Source organism: Lathyrus oleraceus, chromosome 5 (genome assembly GCF_024323335.1).
Source record: "Lathyrus oleraceus cultivar Zhongwan6 chromosome 5, CAAS_Psat_ZW6_1.0, whole genome shotgun sequence".
NCBI lineage: Eukaryota > Viridiplantae > Streptophyta > Magnoliopsida > Fabales > Fabaceae > Lathyrus > Lathyrus oleraceus.
Window position 1 is genome coordinate 77,772,608 of NC_066583.1, and position 18,888 is coordinate 77,791,495.

Genomic DNA, 18,888 nt, shown 5'->3' on the forward strand with positions numbered 1-18,888 from the left:
CCTTTGCTCATTTGAGCACATGTTTATGTTAATGCAGTTTGCCTTTTGCTCACTTGAGCACATAATTGTCTATATATTATTATGCTTGTGTTTTGTTTTGATTGTTGTGGACCAAATGCAAAAATGGACAAAATGGACTTAGATTCTATGACCTACCCTATGCAAAATGGAGTAAAAAGGCCTTAATGTTGAAGATGGATTAGAAGGACCAAACCTCTAAACGCACTCTTGTCCATTCTTGATTTACTTCATGGAAATTTTTGATGTGTGTGATTTTGTGCTAGGGAATCCTATTTGAGCCAAATTGAATAACCATTGCCATGTTCATCCAAAGTGAAAGATACAAGAGCCATTGGGGATCTTCTAAGAGCTTGCTTGATTAATTTGATTGCTTAAGCTTACACTTATTTGCTTGCTTATTCCAAAGGATGTGAGCTACTTGGATCATCAATATGATCTCAAGAGAGGAACACCATTTGTGGTCTTGTTTCTTATCCTTCATCTCTTGTATGATTAGGACTTTAGCCATTCTTTTTCTTCCCTCCACTCTAACCCAAGCCAAAACTTTTGTGCAAACATTTAACATTTGTTTTCAAACATTAGAAACCTAAGCATTATGCTTTTGATTTTCAAACTTTCTTTTCATACCACTTATTTTGAATTGAATCTTTAAGTCAACTTTGACCATATTTTGTAAATACTTTTCATTGGTAAATATAACTCATTCAAATACTTTTGTGGTTTCAATGGCCACTTTCTTAATCAAAACTTTTCATAACCTTTAGCTATTAGGTTTGAGTTATCCTTGAGATAGATGTAATACTCACCTATATCCTTAGTGATGGACAATGAGTCTTCCATGCTTATTATAGGGTTAACCCCCCACTAGCATGTTGAAGCTATCCTCACATGGTGGATTTGTGGTTTTGGGTTGAGTTTTCTCCCTTGGATAACAAAAGACCTTAAGGCTTTTGGACCAATCAATTCACCAACTTGTTTTGAGATTTTTACCCCGAACTACGAGGTTTTGATCCTAATCTTTTTTAAGATGGTACGTAGGCAATGGGTTTATCCATCCAAACACAAATTGTAAATAACTTGTATATTCTTTTCTCATCTCTTCAATCATGTTTGCACAAACAAATTTTTCACAAAATACCAACCTTAAAACAAGTATGAAAAGGGCTCCCTAGGACTACCTAGGATGTTTTGGGTGCTTAAAACCTTCCCATTGCATAACCAACCCCCTTACCCCGATCTCTGACATTTTTACTAGTTTTTGATTCGATAAAACTATTAGGTTTTTGTTCGCTTTTTAACCATTCCTTTGGATAAATAGAAGTGCGGTGGCGACTCAACTTGCATGGTTTACCTTGGATTTAGTCAATATGTCTAATGGTAACGAATACCCCGCTACAGAAAAATGGCGACTCTGCTGGGGAGATTTGCCTAGTGGGTTTTGCCTACTTTTCATATTTGTTGTATTGTATTGTATATTATTTTGTGACATATTTTTGTGCAATTTGGGATTACTGTATTGTATGTAATGGCTTGATTTCTTGAATATTAATTTCTTGTATGCTTGGTGATCTTTGTGAGATGAGTTCTATACCCGAACTCGAGTGCACTTAGGATAGGAGAATGACATAGTCTTGTCAACTTGTGTGGAGTTATTCCTTAGCAAGTTGACTTGCAAGCCCATTCACTTGGTGGAGGTCATGTTGGGATCAATAATGTCACACGAGTAGTCGTGGTTAGACATTACTCTTTCCAATATAGACCTTAGAAGCCAAGGACCTTAGTTTACCAAGCCCATCTTGGCCCTTTTTTTAGGATGTAGTGCGAAGGTCGTTCAAGTGTAAGATTTGATACGATTGTTACGCGATACTACGTTCATAAGAGTCTCTCTTGAGAATATTTTTGGAATACGAGTAGTCCTTTATCTGATAATATCCGAAAGATGAGATGATGACTATGGGAACCTCTTGTAGAACACGTTTGGCAAGTTTAACCCTAGTACACTCCCTTTGGGTGGTTCTTAACCGAGACTCCATGCTCGTGACTTGCAACAAACCCTTGATTCATGGTTGATCCGTTCTTGTGTATCCTTAATATCAATAGAACTTGGGTGTTGATAAGATGTAAACCATAATCCACCAAAATGGATGATTGATATTAAGGATGACATGATCCATCCCATGACCTTTGTGTGGTGTGCTTTGCTTGATCCTTGAGTGTGATTGTTGGATCCATGCATTCATGCATCCATTTCCATCCATGTCATCAATAATGAAAATTTTTTCAAGGAACTTAAGAGGTCTATTTGAAAATTTTCAGACATGGAAAGACAAAGAAGGAATACGAAGAAGTACAGTTTCAGACAACCCGACTTGAAAGAGCTAAGGAATTTTACATCCTATGTACTAGATCCCTTGGGTTTCAAGGCTCGTCATGGGAAGCTTCTATCTATTCTGGCTACTCAAGTGGACGAGGGATTGATGAGTGTATTGGTACAGTTCTATGATCCCTTGTACCGTTGCTTCACATTTCCGGATTTCCAGCTTTTGCCCACGCTTAAGGAGTATGCCTATCTTGTGGGCATACCTATCCTAGACTAGTTGTCGTTCGGTGGCTTAGAGAGTGTTCCTACTTCTCAAGAGATAGCTGATATGTTGCATATAAATGAATCTCTGGTTGGTGCTCATATGACTACCAAAGGTGGAATTCAAGGTCTCCCTTCTGAGTTCCTCATTGCTCAAGCTACTTTGTATGGGAAGGTCATGAGTGAGGACGCCTTTGAGGCCATATTTGTAATTCTCATCTATGGGCTAGTGTTATTCCCCAACATCGACAAGTTTGTGGATGTGAACGCTATTAGGATTTTCTCTACTCTTAAGCCCGTTCCGACTCTGTTGGGTGACACTTATTTCTCTTTGCATATGAGGAATGCAAAGAGTGGTGGTACCATTGTGTGCTATTTGCCTCTGTTGTACAAGTGGTTTATTTCGCACTTGCCGCAGACGGTCGTCTTCAAGGAAAATAAAAGGATGTCTACGGTGGTCCACGAGACTTATGTCTCTCACTAATGATGATATCTTTTGGTACAACCGTGTATATGATGGTGTGCAGATTATCGACTCTTGTGGTGAATTCTCCAATGTGCCTCTTCTTGGTACATGTGGTGGGATTAACTACAATCCTATTTTGGCACGTCGTCAGCTTGGGTTCCCCCTGAAGGATAAACCTAATAACATTCTGTTAGAAGATGTATTCTTCCAGGAGGGTAAAGATCCCTAAGGCTTGAAGGGAAGGATGGTCCGCGCTTGGCGCAAGATCCATAGGAAGGGAAGGAAGGAGCTTGGTCCGAAGAACTGTATTGCTTTGGAACCCTATACCTCTTGGGTTAGGAGGAGAGCTTCCGAGTACCTCATGCCTTACGAGTATCCGAGACCTACACCTTTGGTTGTGGCTGGGCCTTCAACCCTCCCTGACCAAGGAGTAGAGGAGTTGAGAGACAAAGACCGTTCACGTGCCTGGATCCGTGAACGAGAGGAGTTGCTCCAGCAGATCAGAGAGAAGGATGCCTTGATAGAGTTCCTCGAGCACCAGGTTATTGATGAGCCTGATGATGCATTGACTTCTCTTCTTCCTCAGTCTTCTAAATTCTGGAAGAGGAAGTACGACCGACTCGTCAAAGAAAAGGAAGACATGGAGGCAGCCTATGAGAGGGAGGCGAAGAGGCTCCGTGCAGCTTATCTTCCGGTCTCCAGAGCTTTAGATGATTGCTTCTAGGGTTCCATAGGATGTTCATTTTCCTTCTCTCTTGTATTGTATTTGGTTACCAAGACTGTACTTCTTTGGTGTAAAAATATTTTCCAGATATTATGGATGGGATATTTCCATATATGTCCAAATGATTAATATTTTCAATATTTTGCAAATAGGACTCTAAAGTTCCTCTGATTAAAAAATAAATCATATGCACAAGCGTTGCATGCATCATGTGCATAAGCAGGTTTTGCTCCAGGTTTCTTGTTCTATTGTCTAACTCTGTGTTCTTCATTTATTTTGAAGACAAGCTGACTCACCGGTACTACACCCGAGCCAACTCTGCAAGACTAATGGATCATTTGGAACAAGAGAACCGTGAACTCAAGGAGGAAGTGGCCAAATTGACTGCCCTGATGGAGTCTTTCATGGCCGCCCAGAGCCAGTCGTCTCCGACACCTTCAACTCCTCCCTAGAGGACAGTCATCTCCGAGATTGCCTCTTCAACCGTGCCTGCGGCCAGCGCCCACTTCGCACCAACAGCTATGCCAACCGGGTTTCCTTGGGGGATGCCTCCCAATTTTGTTCCTGAGGGTCTTGCGCCCATATTTGCTTCTCTGCCGGCATCTAGCCCGGTCCTTGCCGTTCCACCTCCTGTCGTGTATACTATGCCCAGAGTAGACGACACCATCTACCACTCTGAGCCGTCTGAGGGCCCAGATGTCTATGAAAAGATGGATGCTATGAATGATCAGTTTCTTGAGCTCCGTAAGGAGTTGAAAACTCTCAGAGAAAAGGACCTCTTCAGCAAGTCTGCTGCTGAACTCTGCTTGGTCCCAAACGTCAAAATCCCTGTAAAGTTCAAAGTACTTGACTTTGAAAAGTACAAGGGAAATACTTGCCCTCTCAGCCACCTGGTCATGTATGCCAGGAAGATGTCGACTCAGACCGACAACGATAAACTTCTCATTCACTACTTCCAGGACAGTTTATCCGGTGCTGCCCTGAGATGGTATATGGGCTTGGACAGCGCAAACATCCGATCCTTCAATGAACTTGGCGAAGCTTTCTTCAAGCAATACAAGTATAATGTGGATATGGCTCCCGATAGGGATCAATTGAGAGCCATATCCCAGAAGGACAAGGAAACTTTCAAAGAGTACGCCCAAAGGTGGCGAGAGCTAGCAGCACAGACTGTGCCCCCGCTGGAGGAGAAGGAAATGGCCAAGATCTTTCTGAAGACCTTGAGCTCATTTTACTATGAGCGGATGATCGCCAGCGCGCCTTCTGATTTCACCGAGATGGTGAACATGGGGATGCGTCTGGAGGAAGGAGTCAGGGAAGGGAGCCTGACCAGAGAAGAAGGCTCTTCTGCCAAATGATATGGGGCGTTTGGAAAGAAGAAAGATGGCGAGGCACATGCTATGACCTCCCATGTTAAACCGAGAAGACCCTCAGTAAGGAGGAAGACCGTGCGTCCTGCCGGTAATCAGCATCAGGTGGCTCACATAACACCTGTTTTCAAAGATAACCAGCATATCAGCATCACAATAATAACCAGCAACAGCAACATCAACAATATCAACAACAACAACACCGTCCTCAACAGCAGGCCTACCAGCCTCGAAACAACAATCAAGCCAGTATAAGCTATGAGAGGAAGAGGGCCACCTTTGATCCTATTCTTATGACCTATGCAGAATTGTATCCCTCTTTGATAGAGAGGAAGTTGATTACTCCACTAGACCCACCGACTATACCTACCAACCCTCAGTGGTGGTATAATCCCGAGCTACACTGTGTTTATCATTTCGGTGCTCCCGGACATGACGTGGATAACTGTTACCCGCTGAAGACCAAGGTTCAAGACCTTGTGAGATGTGGTATCTTATGTTTCGAGGACGTAGGTCTCAATGTGAAGAAGAACCCATTGCCCGAGCATGTGAAATCCTCTGTCAACATGGTCCAGGGCTGCCCTGGTAAATATATGGTCAAATATGTCAACCATATTCAACAATCATTGGTTCAGATGCACAGACTGTTGTGTGAATACAGTCGTTATGAGCACGACCATGACAGATGTCGTGTTTGCACTGTCAATCAAAGGGGATGTCGCCAAGTCCGTAAAGACATCCAAGAAATGCTGGATGAAGGCGTAATTGAAATACTTCAAAATCGAGATGTTGATGATGATGAAGTCAATGTGATATCTCCGGTGTTTCGGATCCCTGAGCCTGTTGTCATCAGGTACGATGGTAGCAAGCAGAAGGCTTCTCCCTCTTTGATTATTAAACCAGCTGGCCCTGTGCCATACTCTTCTGATAAAGCGGTCCCCTATCGTTACAATGTTGTGGCATTGGAGGATGGGAAGGAGGTGCCCCTGCCCTCTACTTCTGTTGTTAATATTGCCGATGTCAGCGGCCTGACCCGTAGCGGTCGTGTTTTCTCGGCTCCGCCGAAACCCCAAGCTGACACCAGAAGGGCTGATGTTGCTGAACGCCCGGTTGGGAATGCTGTTATTGCTCTGAATCCGACACTTGTTGCTAATAAACCTGTCACCGTTGTAAGAACTCCTGTCTCTGCTGGCCAGAGTGGCACCCTGAAAGAAGACTGTGATGAGATGTTGAGGCTCATCAAGAGGAGTGAATATAACGTTGTAGATCAGCTTCTATAGACGCCATCAAAGATCTCTGTGCTATCTTTGTTGATGAATTCAGAACCACACCATGAAGCTCTGCAGAAGGTGTTGGATGTGGCGTATGTAGATCATGACGTAACAATAGAACAATTTGATAGTATTGTTGCAAACATTACCGCTTGTAACAATTTGAGTTTTTGTGATGCTGATCTCCTTGAGGAGGGAAGAGACCACAATTTGGCATTACACATATCCATGAGTTGTAAGGATGATGCCATGTCCAATGTGTTGGTGGACACTGGATCATCGCTGAATGTGTTGCCGAAATCCACTCTGGCCAGATTATCATACCAGGGGCCTCCCATGAGGCAGAATGGAGTAGTGGTTAAAGCTTTTGATGGATCCCGTAAAACTATGATTGGAGAGGTTGAACTCCCAGTCAAGATCGGACTGAGTGATTTCCAGATCACTTTTCAGGTCATGGATATCCACCCATCATATAGTTGTCTGTTAGGCAGACCATGGATTCACGAGGCATGCGCCGTGACATCCACCCTACACCAGAAACTGAAGTTTGTCAAAAACAAAAAGCTGGTGGTGGTAGGGGGAGAAAAGGGTCTCCTGGTTAGCCATTTGTCTTCCTTTTCTTACATAGATGCTGAGGATGAAGTTGGAACACCGTTCCAAGCTTTATCTATTGCTGAGCCTACTAAGAAAGGAACTTCTTCATTTGCGTCCTACAATGATGCTAAGTTGGCCATTGAGCATGGCACAACTACCGGTTTAAGACAAATGATCAAGCTCGAAGATAACAAATCTCGGGCTAGCATAGGGTATTCTTCTGGCGTTTTCAACAAGCATGGGCTGTTTCAGAGTGGTGGATTCATCCACACTGTTCAAGACGAGGAAGCTGTTGCTGTTGAGGAAGAGGATGCAGAGGAAGATTCTGGCAACTTTGTCATCCCTGGAGGGGTCTGCAATAATTGGGTCGTTGTTGATGTACCAACAGTCGTCCATAAGTCAACGTAATGTTCATTTTGTTCAAAAAAACCCTTCTCCCGTGCCAAAAGGAGGAGTGATGACATTGTTGGCTCATAAATACAATAATATTTCATTCAATAAATTCATGTTAAATGTTTGTTTTTCCAATTATTTTCACTTTTTGCTTTTTGCATGAAATTGGTGATCACATAAAACCCTAAAAAATAGAATAAAATCAATCTTTTCATCTGCATAATGATTTGCCTTGTTTGAATTCTAAAATCTCTTTATATCCAAAATCATTATGCAGGTTGATCAAACCCATTGAACATAATGATCCAACACCATCTCCCAACTTTGAATTCCCTGTATTTGAGGCCGAGGAAGATGATGATGAAGAGATTCCTGACGATATTACCCGTGTGCTTGAGCACGAAGAGAAGATCATTCAGCCGCATCTTGAGAATTTGGAAACAGTCAACTTGGGGTCTGAGGATTGTGTTCGCGAAGTGAAGATTGGGGCACTCCTGGAAGAATTTGTCAAGAAGGGGTTGATTGAGTTGCTACGAGAATAAGTCGACGTCTTTGCCTGGTCATATGAAGACATGCCTGGTCTGGATACTAATATCGTGCAACATTTCCTGCCTTTGAAGCCTGAGTGTGTGCCTGTGAAGCAGAAGCTCAAAAGAACTCATCCTGATATGGTAGGGAAGATCAAAGAAGAAGTTCAGAAGCAAATTGATGTGGGGTTTCTGGTGACTTCTACATATCCTCAATGGGTGGCCAATATTGTGCCCGTGCCTAAGAAAGATGGAAAAGTCCGAATGTGTGTGGACTATAGAGACTTGAATAAAGCTAGTCCGAAAGATGATTTCCCTCTACCACATATTGATATGTTGGTAGATAATACAGCTAAATTTAATGTCTTCTCATTTATGCACAGATTTTCCGGATATAATCAGATTAAAATGGCACCCGAGGATATGGAGAAGACAACATTCATCACACCTTGGGGAACATTCTGTTATCGAGTGATGCCCTTCGGCTTGAAGAACGCCGGAGCCACGTATTAACGAGCTATGACTACATTGTTTCATAATATGATGCACAAGGAGATTGAGGTATATGTTGATGATATGATTGCGAAGTCAAGAACAGAAGTTGAACATGTTGAGCACTTGTTGAAGCTATTTCAGCGTTTGAGGAAGTACAACCTTCGTCTGAATCCTAACAAGTGTACTTTTGGAGTCCGTTTCAGCAAGTTATTGGGCTTTATTGTCAGCGAAAGAGGTATTGAGGTTGATCCTGCAACGGTCAAAGCAATACAAGAGATGCCTGTGCCCAAAACTGAGAAGCAAGTCCGAGGTTTTCTTGGCCGCTTGAATTATATTTCCAGATTTATATCCCACATGACTGCCACATGTGCGCCAATATTCAAGCTCCTCTGGAAATATCAGTCTTATGATTGGACCGAGGATTGCCAAAAAGCCTTGGACAATATCAAAGAGTACCTGTCTGAGCCTCCGATTTTGTCCCCGCCTGTGGAAGGGAAACCCTTGATTATGTATCTGACAGTTCTTGAAGACTCAATGGGTTGTGTCCTTGGTCAGCAAGACAAATCAGGGAAGAAAGAATATGCTATTTACTACCTGAGTAAGAAGTTCACTGATTGTGAGTCTCGATACTCGATGCTTGAGAAAACATGATGTGCTTTGGCTTGGGCTGCTAAGCGCTTACGCCAACATATGTTAAATCATACGACTTGGTTGATATCCAAGATGGACCCAATCAAGTATATCTTTGAGAAGCCTGCTTTAACTGGGAGGATTGCCCGTTGGCAGATGTTGTTATCTGAGTATGATGTTGAGTATCGAGCTCAGAAAGATATCAAAGGTAGTATCTTGGTTGACCACTTGGCACATCAACCAATTGAGGATTATCAGTCAGTTCAGTTTGACTTCCCAGATGAGGAGACTCTGTATTTGAAAATGAAAAATTGTGATGAGCGTACGCTTGATGAAGGGCCAGAGCCTGGTTCCCGATGGAGCATGGTGTTTGATGGCGCTATAAATCAGTATGGAAATGGTATTGGGGCAGTGATTATTACTCCTCAGGGCACACATTTTCCTTTTACAGCAAGGCTAACTTTCAAATGCACGAATAATATGGCTGAGTATGAGGCCTGTATCATGGTATTGGAAGAGTGTATTGATCTTAGGATCAAACATCTTGATGTTTATGGTGATTCGGCCCTTGTTGTTAATCAGATTAAGGGTGAATGAGAGATGAATCAGCCTGGACTCATCCCATATAGAGATTATGTGAGGAGGATTTCAACATTCTTTACTGAGGTTGACTTCCATCATATTCCTCGAGATGAGAATCGGATGGCAGATGCACTTGCTACGCTTGCTTCGATGATCGTGGTGAGACTCTGGAATGAAGTTCCCAATATCACTATGATGCGCTTGGACAGTCCAGCTCATGTATTTGCAGTAGAAGAGGTGCAGGATGATAAGCCATGGTATTATGATATCAAATGTTTTCTTCAGAGCCAGATTCACCCGCCAGGGGCATCTGTGAAATATAGAAAGACTTTGAGGAGATTATTAGGCAGTTTCTACCTCAATGGCGATGTGTTTTATAAAAGGAATTTTGACATGGTTCTGCTCAGATGCGTGGATAGACACGAAGCAGACCTGTTAATGACTGAGGTCCACAAAGGTTCATTTGGTACTCATGGCTAGGAAAATGTTGAGAGCAGGCTACTATTGGCTGACAATGGAGTCTGACTGTTGCAAATATGTGAAGAAATGCCACAAGTGTCAGATTTACATGGATAAGATTCATATTCCCCCGACACTTATGAACGTGATTTCATCACCATGGCCTTTCTCCATGTGGGGAATTGACATGATTGGCATGATAGAACCGAAAGCGTCCAACGGTCACAGGTTTATTCTCGTAGCAATTGATTACTTCACCAAGTGAGTTGAAGCGACGTCGTATGCAAACGTGACCAGGCAAGTGGTTGTGAAGTTTATCAAGAATCAACTCATATGCCGTTATGGTGTGCCAGACAAGATCATTACTGATAATGGATCTAACTTGAACAACAAGATGATGAAAGAGCTATGTAGCGAGTTCAAGATTGCACATCATAATTCTTCCCCTTACAGACCCAAGATGAATGGGGCTGTTGAAGCTGCTAATAAGAATATCAAGAAGATTGTCCAAAAGATGGTTGTTACGTACAAAGATTGGCATGAAATGCTGCCATTTGCTTTGCATGGTTATCGTATATTTGTTCGCACTTCAACAGGGGCAACCCCTTTCTCTCTTGTTTATGGCATGGAGGTTGTGCTCCCAGTAGAGGTGGAAATCCCATCAATGAGTGTCTTGATGGAAGCCAAGTTGACTGATGCTAAATGGGTTTAGAGTCGTTATGACCAATTGAATTTGATTGAAGAGAAGAGATTGACTGTTATGTGCCACTGTCAGTTATATCAGCAAAGGATGAAGAAAGCCTTTGATAAGAAGGTCAAGCCTCGTGTGTTCCGAGAAGGTGACCTCGTGCTTAAGAAAGTTTTTTATTTCGCGCCCGATTCCAGGGGCAAGTCAACTCCAAACTATGAAGGTCCATATGTTGTTAAGAGAGCCTTTTCAGGCGGTGCGTTGAAACTTACAACTATGGATGGGGAGGATTTCACTCGTCCTGTGAATTCAGATGCAGTCAAGAAATACTTCGCCTAGAATAAAAACAGAATAGCTCGCTAAGTTGAAAACCCGAAAGGGCAGCTTAGGCAAAAATGAGTGTCTCGGTGGATTGAAAACCCGAAAGGGTGATCCAGGCAAAAATTAGAGACATAAAAAAATGAATATGTATCCCGCTAGATTGAGTACCTCACCCTGGTGCAATCTAGGCAAAAATTAGGGATTTGGCAAGTAACTGCATCCTGACAAGACTTTGTTCTACAAGCTGTCATCTGTCAGAGATTCTCGCTCAGTCATCGTCAACTGAAGCTTCAAATACATCGGATTCAGAGTTGGTGGAGAAATGGTCATTATGTTCAATGTAGCCCTTTTCCAATATATATCACCAATTTCAAATTTGTAAAGATCCATGGAGTCTTGCCATTTGCAGACTACCATTCCATTAAATAAATTTGAGCCTTTATCCATTTCTTTGCACTCTTATTTGTTTTTATTCAAACAAATGTTTTGCATGTTTTAATTGAAAAATATCATTGTTTTAAATAAATAAAATTTTCATAAATTATTTTTAAACAAAGTGAACATTCACAATGACAAAAGGATACTTGGGATGTCTTCAGTGCACTCCCAAGGATAGTATGATTCCCAAAAGGGTAAGACATTGGTTCATATTCCCAGCATACTTGTATCCTCTTTATTATCTTTCAGGTTGTCTCCTCCGCGAGCGTAGAAGAAAGTTGTACCTCCCACCAAATCCCCATAGATCTTGGAGTTTTGGGTGTGATCTCAATCTTCTAGATCCCCAGTGAGCCTGGATCTAGCATTTGTATTATCAATTATATGGTTGTCATACCTTGCATTGATTGACCTAAAATCCCTTATAGATTGATAAATTGAATATGCTAATCTTTCCGATGGAGTTGGTTTTCCCTCACTTCGAGTTAGAATTTTTCTCCGCCAGAATGAGCCATAAATCCCCAGCATAAGCGGAGTCATCATCAAGTTTGATTTGCAGCTTTTCCACTGTGGACTTGTCTACTTTTGGATCTCCAGCAAATTTGCTCCTTGACCATCCTCAACAGGGTTGACGCCACTTTTACTCCCCAGTATGGACACCAGCAGGGTATCCCCAATAGTTGTCTGCGAGTAATCCCCGATTCGGCCGTCAGCGGTATTTCCCTGGTGGAAGTGTCTGATCAGAGCCTGTTTATGGTTTCCTCCCGAGCAGAGTGGTTGATGAAGATGTTTATCTTTCCTTCCCCAACGGAGTAGTGTTCTCTTCTCCTTGGCAGACATGATTTATTCAACAGTACAAGAAGATGTGTTGGTTTTGAAACCTTTTGATTGGTGGTTATTCCCCACAGAGTTTCATCTCCCTCTCCGATAATTTCCCCAATAGATTTGATTCTACGGCGGATTTTATCCGTGTGTTGATCCTGTCCCCAGCTGGAGTGGCTGATTTTCATTTCCCTGCAGAGATCTTTGTTTCCTGGTATCTTTTGCCCCCATCAGATTGGATGTTCTCCAGTGGGCCTGGCTTTCTCTCTTGAGATGTAGTACCGGATGTTTGTCCATTGATTCTTGGACCTGTTTGTGTTAGATATGTTTGTTTGTCAGCATTCGTCATACATAAATTACTCATATACATGCATATTCTTAACATTCAGATATTCATGTTGCATTCTTTGCCATATATCTTTTGATTGTTGTCTCCTGCTAGTTGGTGATATATTTCCCCAAGCAGATGTTTGTGTCTGATCTCTCCAGATAGAGTCAGCCTCATAGGCAGAAAGTGTCTACCCTTTCTCCCATATTCCCCACTAAGTTATGTCCTCGTGGATGATTGTTATTTTAGTTTCCTCCCAACACATATATTGGGATGGAGTTTTCCCCTGAGATATATCCTCATTGGGTTGAGTCTTGTTTCATTGTGTCTCTCTAGTTTGTTCCTAGACTAACTGCTCTTCTGGATTCCCCTGCAGTTCCCCGCAGTCTGGATGAATGATTGCTCAGTAACTAGTAACTGTCCATCTTTTCCCCGGAGGAATTTGTGGCCTTCTACCCAGTAACCGGTAGTTATAAGTCCTATTTCTGTGGTTTTCTACCCTCATACCGGTAGTTGTAAACCCCATTTTATCCCCTTGCAGAGTTAACCCTTATTTTTGTTCATCCTAACCGATGACGGTTACTCTCTTCTGTGGTTTTCTACCTAGCATCCGGTAGATATAATCCCCTCTTTGTTTGTTATCTTTATCCAATATTCAGTATCAATATTCCCTCACTTTTTGAGTATATCTCCCAATAACCGGTGATATATCTCCCGGATCATTGGCTGGTAATGATCGTTTCTCCCTTTGATTGGTCATCATTTTATACCTAGTATTCAGTATCCCGATGTCCTTTCCTTTCAGTCGATTTATCCTTTATTAACCCAGTAACCGGTTGTGGATAATCTTCCATGCGAGTATATTATCTATGTTCTGACGGTAATAGATAATACATCTCATGCGCTCTTTGGTCGAAGTCTTTTGTCCTTCCCCAGTCGAGTAAGATTCGTATTTCCTTATGGAATCGAATGCCCATCCTATAATCGAGTTTGCTTTTTCAGCCCTCCTTTTGGATGATGAGAGCCTTGGAAATATTCCCCAATTCACGCTTGGTTGGTCACCTATTATATGCCCAGTAACCGGTATCCCTGGTGTTCCTTCCTTTCTGCTCCCTATTATGACTTTTTGTCCCCTGTGGAGTCAGATTTCCTGAGTTGAAACATACCTTTTTAGGTCTTCCTCAAATGATTTTGGATGTTTGATATCTCTCACCGTCATACCGGTCTTAGATATTCATTCTCCCCGAGCATGTTGTTCCCTCACCCTCATACCGGTGTTTCGATCACATGTCTCCTTGAGCTTATTACCCAGTAACTGGTAATACCTCATCCCGTCATTTCCTCAGATGAGTCCTCTTTGGGCATTCCCCAGTGAAGTCCCTTAGTGGATTTTCCCATCTGAGTCCGGATTTTTATCCGAAGTATCCTTTAGGAATAGTTTTGGCTGTATTGGCATATTCCCCCAATACATGCATCTCTGAGTCAGCTCGAGTCTTTTCATTGATTTATTTTCATGGAATTCCTCTCGTGTCCCTCAGCAAGTCTTAAGTCGTGACCTGCTCACGCATTTTATTCCCTTTCTTATCCCCATTAGAATCCCCAGAGTTTTTGTCCCATTGAGTGTATTACTCATTGGATTTTCAGTTTCTCCTGATTTCTTTTCTCTTTGTGGACGCATATCCCACAGAGTGTTACCTTTTGCATACATACATTTACATCATGAGGTCTCTTAGGGACCAAAATTCGTCTCTTTGTTATTATTTAAGCCCATTCTACCTCGTCGAGACGAAGATTTTAACCTTCGCTTCTCCGGATAGAATGACCTTAAATAGGGGCATCTGTAAGACCCTAATTTTAACCCTAAGATCCCTCATGGCATCATATCATTGCACATTGCATTTGCCTCAAGGATCATAGCATCTTGGCTCCTTAACCTTTGGGTGGGATCCCTTGAGATTTGGTTTGAGATCACCCAACATGCTTGAATTGTATATTATTTCTTTTCTCATTTTATTTACTAACCAAAAGCACAAAAATATGTCACTAACATCTTTTGTTTGTAGCTTGAGCAGTCACAAGTTCCAAAGCTTCTAGGAGATCTCATGTGCATTGATGTGGCCAAGAGAAGATGAAAGAAAGAATGGAAATGGTTCCCAAAGCTCTCATCCATCAAATATGCATCCCAAGTTTCTCAATTAATCATTTTGATCAAATAAAATCAAAGGGTTTGAGGCTTGTTTCCCAATGAAACCCTAATTCATCCGTTCATCAACCGTGCCTTGCTCATGAAGCAACCTCAACCTTTGATAAAATGAAATCAAAGTAAGTTATTTAATTCATCATTTCATGAATATTTGAACTTATTTGAGTTTCCTCAATCATCAATTCATCAAGATATGAGGTTTGGACTTGAGAAGTTGATCTGTCAATTCATCTAACTATTTTGAAATACACTGAGACCTAACTTGTTATGTGTTTGTCAAATGGAGATGACCCCAAGAGAAAAAATATTCTTAAGAACCATATTAACAACTTTCATGTTCATCAAAAATTTATTTGAAGCTTGGAAGGTCATCATACATTTCAAAACATTATGGGTAATTTGACTGAAACCCTAATTTTGGGTCAACTTCCCAAGGGCATAACTCATTCATTTTTCATGATTTTGAGGTGGGAGAAAATGAATTTGAAAGCTTAATATGTCTACTTCAAATGTTATGTTGAAAAAAATTTATCCATCCTAAAATAAGTACATGTGATAATGCAAAACATTATAGGTCACTTTGGACCAAAAGCATTGAAATGTGAAAAAGTCCAACTTCAATTGCCCATAACTTCTTCATCAAAATTCCAAATGATGCAACATTTAAGTCCAAATTTATTGTCTTGAAAAGATATACCACGTTTATATTTAAGATTTTGTCATTTGGAGTTTGCATCATTGAGACAAAAGGGCTTGAACTTTGGCCATTTTTGAAATTCTCACATATACATGTTTTGCACCCTACACTTCATGACCACTTTTCATCAATTTCCAAGTTTTAAATAGAGTTTTGATCAACATAACAAATGATACTCATGCAAAAATCTTTCCAACCATTACTCATAAGGTGGTGTTTCAAGTTTGGACATGGCATTTTCGAAGACTTGAACACATTGGTGCAATTTTGGAAAACCAATTAATTTGCATTGCATGAGCTAAACCTGTACCATTTGCACGTCCAATTTGCATCTGTTATTGTTCAGCTGCCAAATCCAAGTGGAATTGGGCCCTCCATGCGCCTGTACAGGCCCATGCATGGAGGCCTTTTCCATTCATGCAAAGTTTTGACCATGCATTTCAGCTTGCTTTGGCTATAAATACATTGCTCATGCCTCTCATTTCAGCAACCTAAAGGCGCCCCAAATGCTGCACAACTGATCCCTCAACCTCACTCAAAAGGAACTCACCATTTTCATTCTTAATTTTCAGATCTGAATTTTGATTTCCTCAATTGATTTTCAGATCTAAAAGTTCCTAAACATTGCTACCTCATTCCCTAGAACAAACTGCAAGCATTAACACCAAGAGATTGTGCCTTCAAACTCTGCAAATCAGAGGTTCACTTCAATTTTTATTTTCTTCGAATAAGCTAATATACTGCTTGTTTCTTGCTGTTGTTGTGTGATCTGAAGTCCTCTGCATAGAGGCAATTGTTTGAGCTTCGAATTTTCAAAATCTAGCAAGTTCAGTTGAACACCATAGTATTTTCATATCTGATTTCTCTCAATGTAGAAACCTAGAGTGGATTTGGTTGGTACAGGGGTGATGTACATCACCCCAGCTTTCGATTGGTACCAAGATCGTGGCATTTGGTTAACATTTGTTTCTCAGTAAATTTTGAGCCTCGCTGGAGCTGGCCGGAGAAGACGGTGGCGCTGGTAACCGTCCAATCTCCAGAATGATTCTGAACCATCCATTTCATTTTCCAGATTGAATCTCGTCCGTTCCATGTTATGACTTATAATAATGCTACATGTGATGCATTGACCAAGGAACATGGTAGGCGCGCGTGTGTGAGCCTCATGATTTGCCAGCTTAATTAATGAGCTCAGATCAGATGGTCCACGCTTTTTCGCATTTTTTAAATTCTGATTTTATTTTATTTTATTTCTTTTAATTCCATTTCATTTTAAAAATTCATATCTCCTTCATTATTGGTCCAAAAAATGTGAGACCAATTTCATTTTTCTTCTTTTAATTTCTAGTTTCTAAAAATGGTTTTTAATATTTTTTATTTTGTCATTTGATATTTTTTAGGAATTTTCTCTTTTTTGGTTATTTTTAATTCATTTAAAATAGTTTTTGATATCCAAAAAATACAAAAATATTTTTCCAACCTCTTTGAATGATGATAGATCCATTAAAAATATTCTCATCAATTTATTAATTGATTTGAGATTTATTTGAGATTTTAATTCAATTAGGTTATTTCTATGCATTTTTAATTGATTTAAAATAGTTTCTGACTTCTAAAAATGCTGAAATTTTTTGTCAAACTTTGTTTGACCTTGTTGAACCTGGGATAATTCACTTGGACTTTTCAAAGTTGATTTGAAATGAGTTTGAAGTTTGACCTTTCTTTATTATTTTAATTCAAGTTTTATTTTAATATTGAAAAATACCAAAAATATTTTATTTGTTTCTTGACTTCTAATTTCCATTTTGCTTCTGTTTACTATTGTTTGACCTTGATCTTCTCTATCTTTGGTCAATGCTTGTTGATTATTTCTTTCCATTTTCATTAATGTACTTTAATATTCATCTTCTTCTTCTTCTTTTTCTTTTTGATCAATGAGTTAAAGATTGGTGGTTAGCCTTGATACATGGGAGGTTTAACCTTCCTTGATTCAAATCTAATTCAACTTGATCATGGATCAAGTGAATGGCTTTGCATTAAGGATAGGTTGCTTCCTAATCAAGCAAAGAACCTAAATCAATACAAGATCATTTCTCATCTTCTTTTTGGCATGGCAAGTTGTAGGAGTTTGATTCACTAATCAAAATCTCTAACTTGTGTTGTTGCCTACATTATTATTGACCGGCCTCAGATAGTTGTGACTTCTACATAAGTCCAATTACGATTGCTTAACATAGCGCTAAATTTCCTTATGGCACACTAACTCTAATACTAACCATTAACCATTAACATTTAATTCTTGCTCTTTACATTTATGCAATTTAATATTCTTGTACATATTATTCATTTGCTTTTGCCCTTTGCTCATTTGAGCACATGTTTATGTTAATGCAATTTGTCTTTTGCTCACTTGAGCACATAATTGTGTATATATTATTATGCTTGTGTTTTGTTTTGATTTTTGTGGACCAAATGCAAAAATGGACAAAATGGACTTAGATTCTAGGACATACCCTATGCAAAATGGAGTAAAAAGGCCTTAATGTTGAAGATGGATTAGAAGGACCAAACCTCTAAACTCACTCTTGTCCATTCTTGATTTACTTCATGCAACTTTTTGATGTGCGTGCTTTTGTGCTAGGGAATCCTATTTGAGCCAAATTGAAGAACCATTGCCATGTTCATCCAAAGTGAGAGATACAAGAGCCATTGAGGATCTTCTAAGAGCTTGCTTGATTAATTTGATTGCTTGAGCTTACACTTATTTGCTTGCTTATTCCAAAGGATGGGAGCTACTTGGATCATCAATATGATCTCAAGAGAGGAACTCCATTTGTGGCCTTGTTTCTTATCCTTCATCTCTTGTATGATTAGGACTTTAGCCATTATTCTTCTTCCCTCCACTCTAACCCAAGCCAAAACTTTTGTGCAAACATTTAACATTTGTTTTCAAACATTAGAAACCTAAGCATTATGCTTTTGATTTTCAAACTTTCTTTTCATACCACTTATTTTGAATTGAATCTTTAAGTCAACTTTGACCATATTTTGTAAATACTTTTCATTGGTAAATATAACTCATTCAAATACTTTTGTGGTTTCAATGGCCACTTTCTTAATCAAAACTTTTCATAACTCTTAGCTATTAGGTTTGAGTTATCCTTGAGATAGATGTAATACTCACCTATATCCTTAGTGATGGACAATGAGTCTTCCATGCTTATTATAGGGTTAACCCCTCACTAGCATGTTGAAGCTATCCTCACATGGTGGATTTGTGG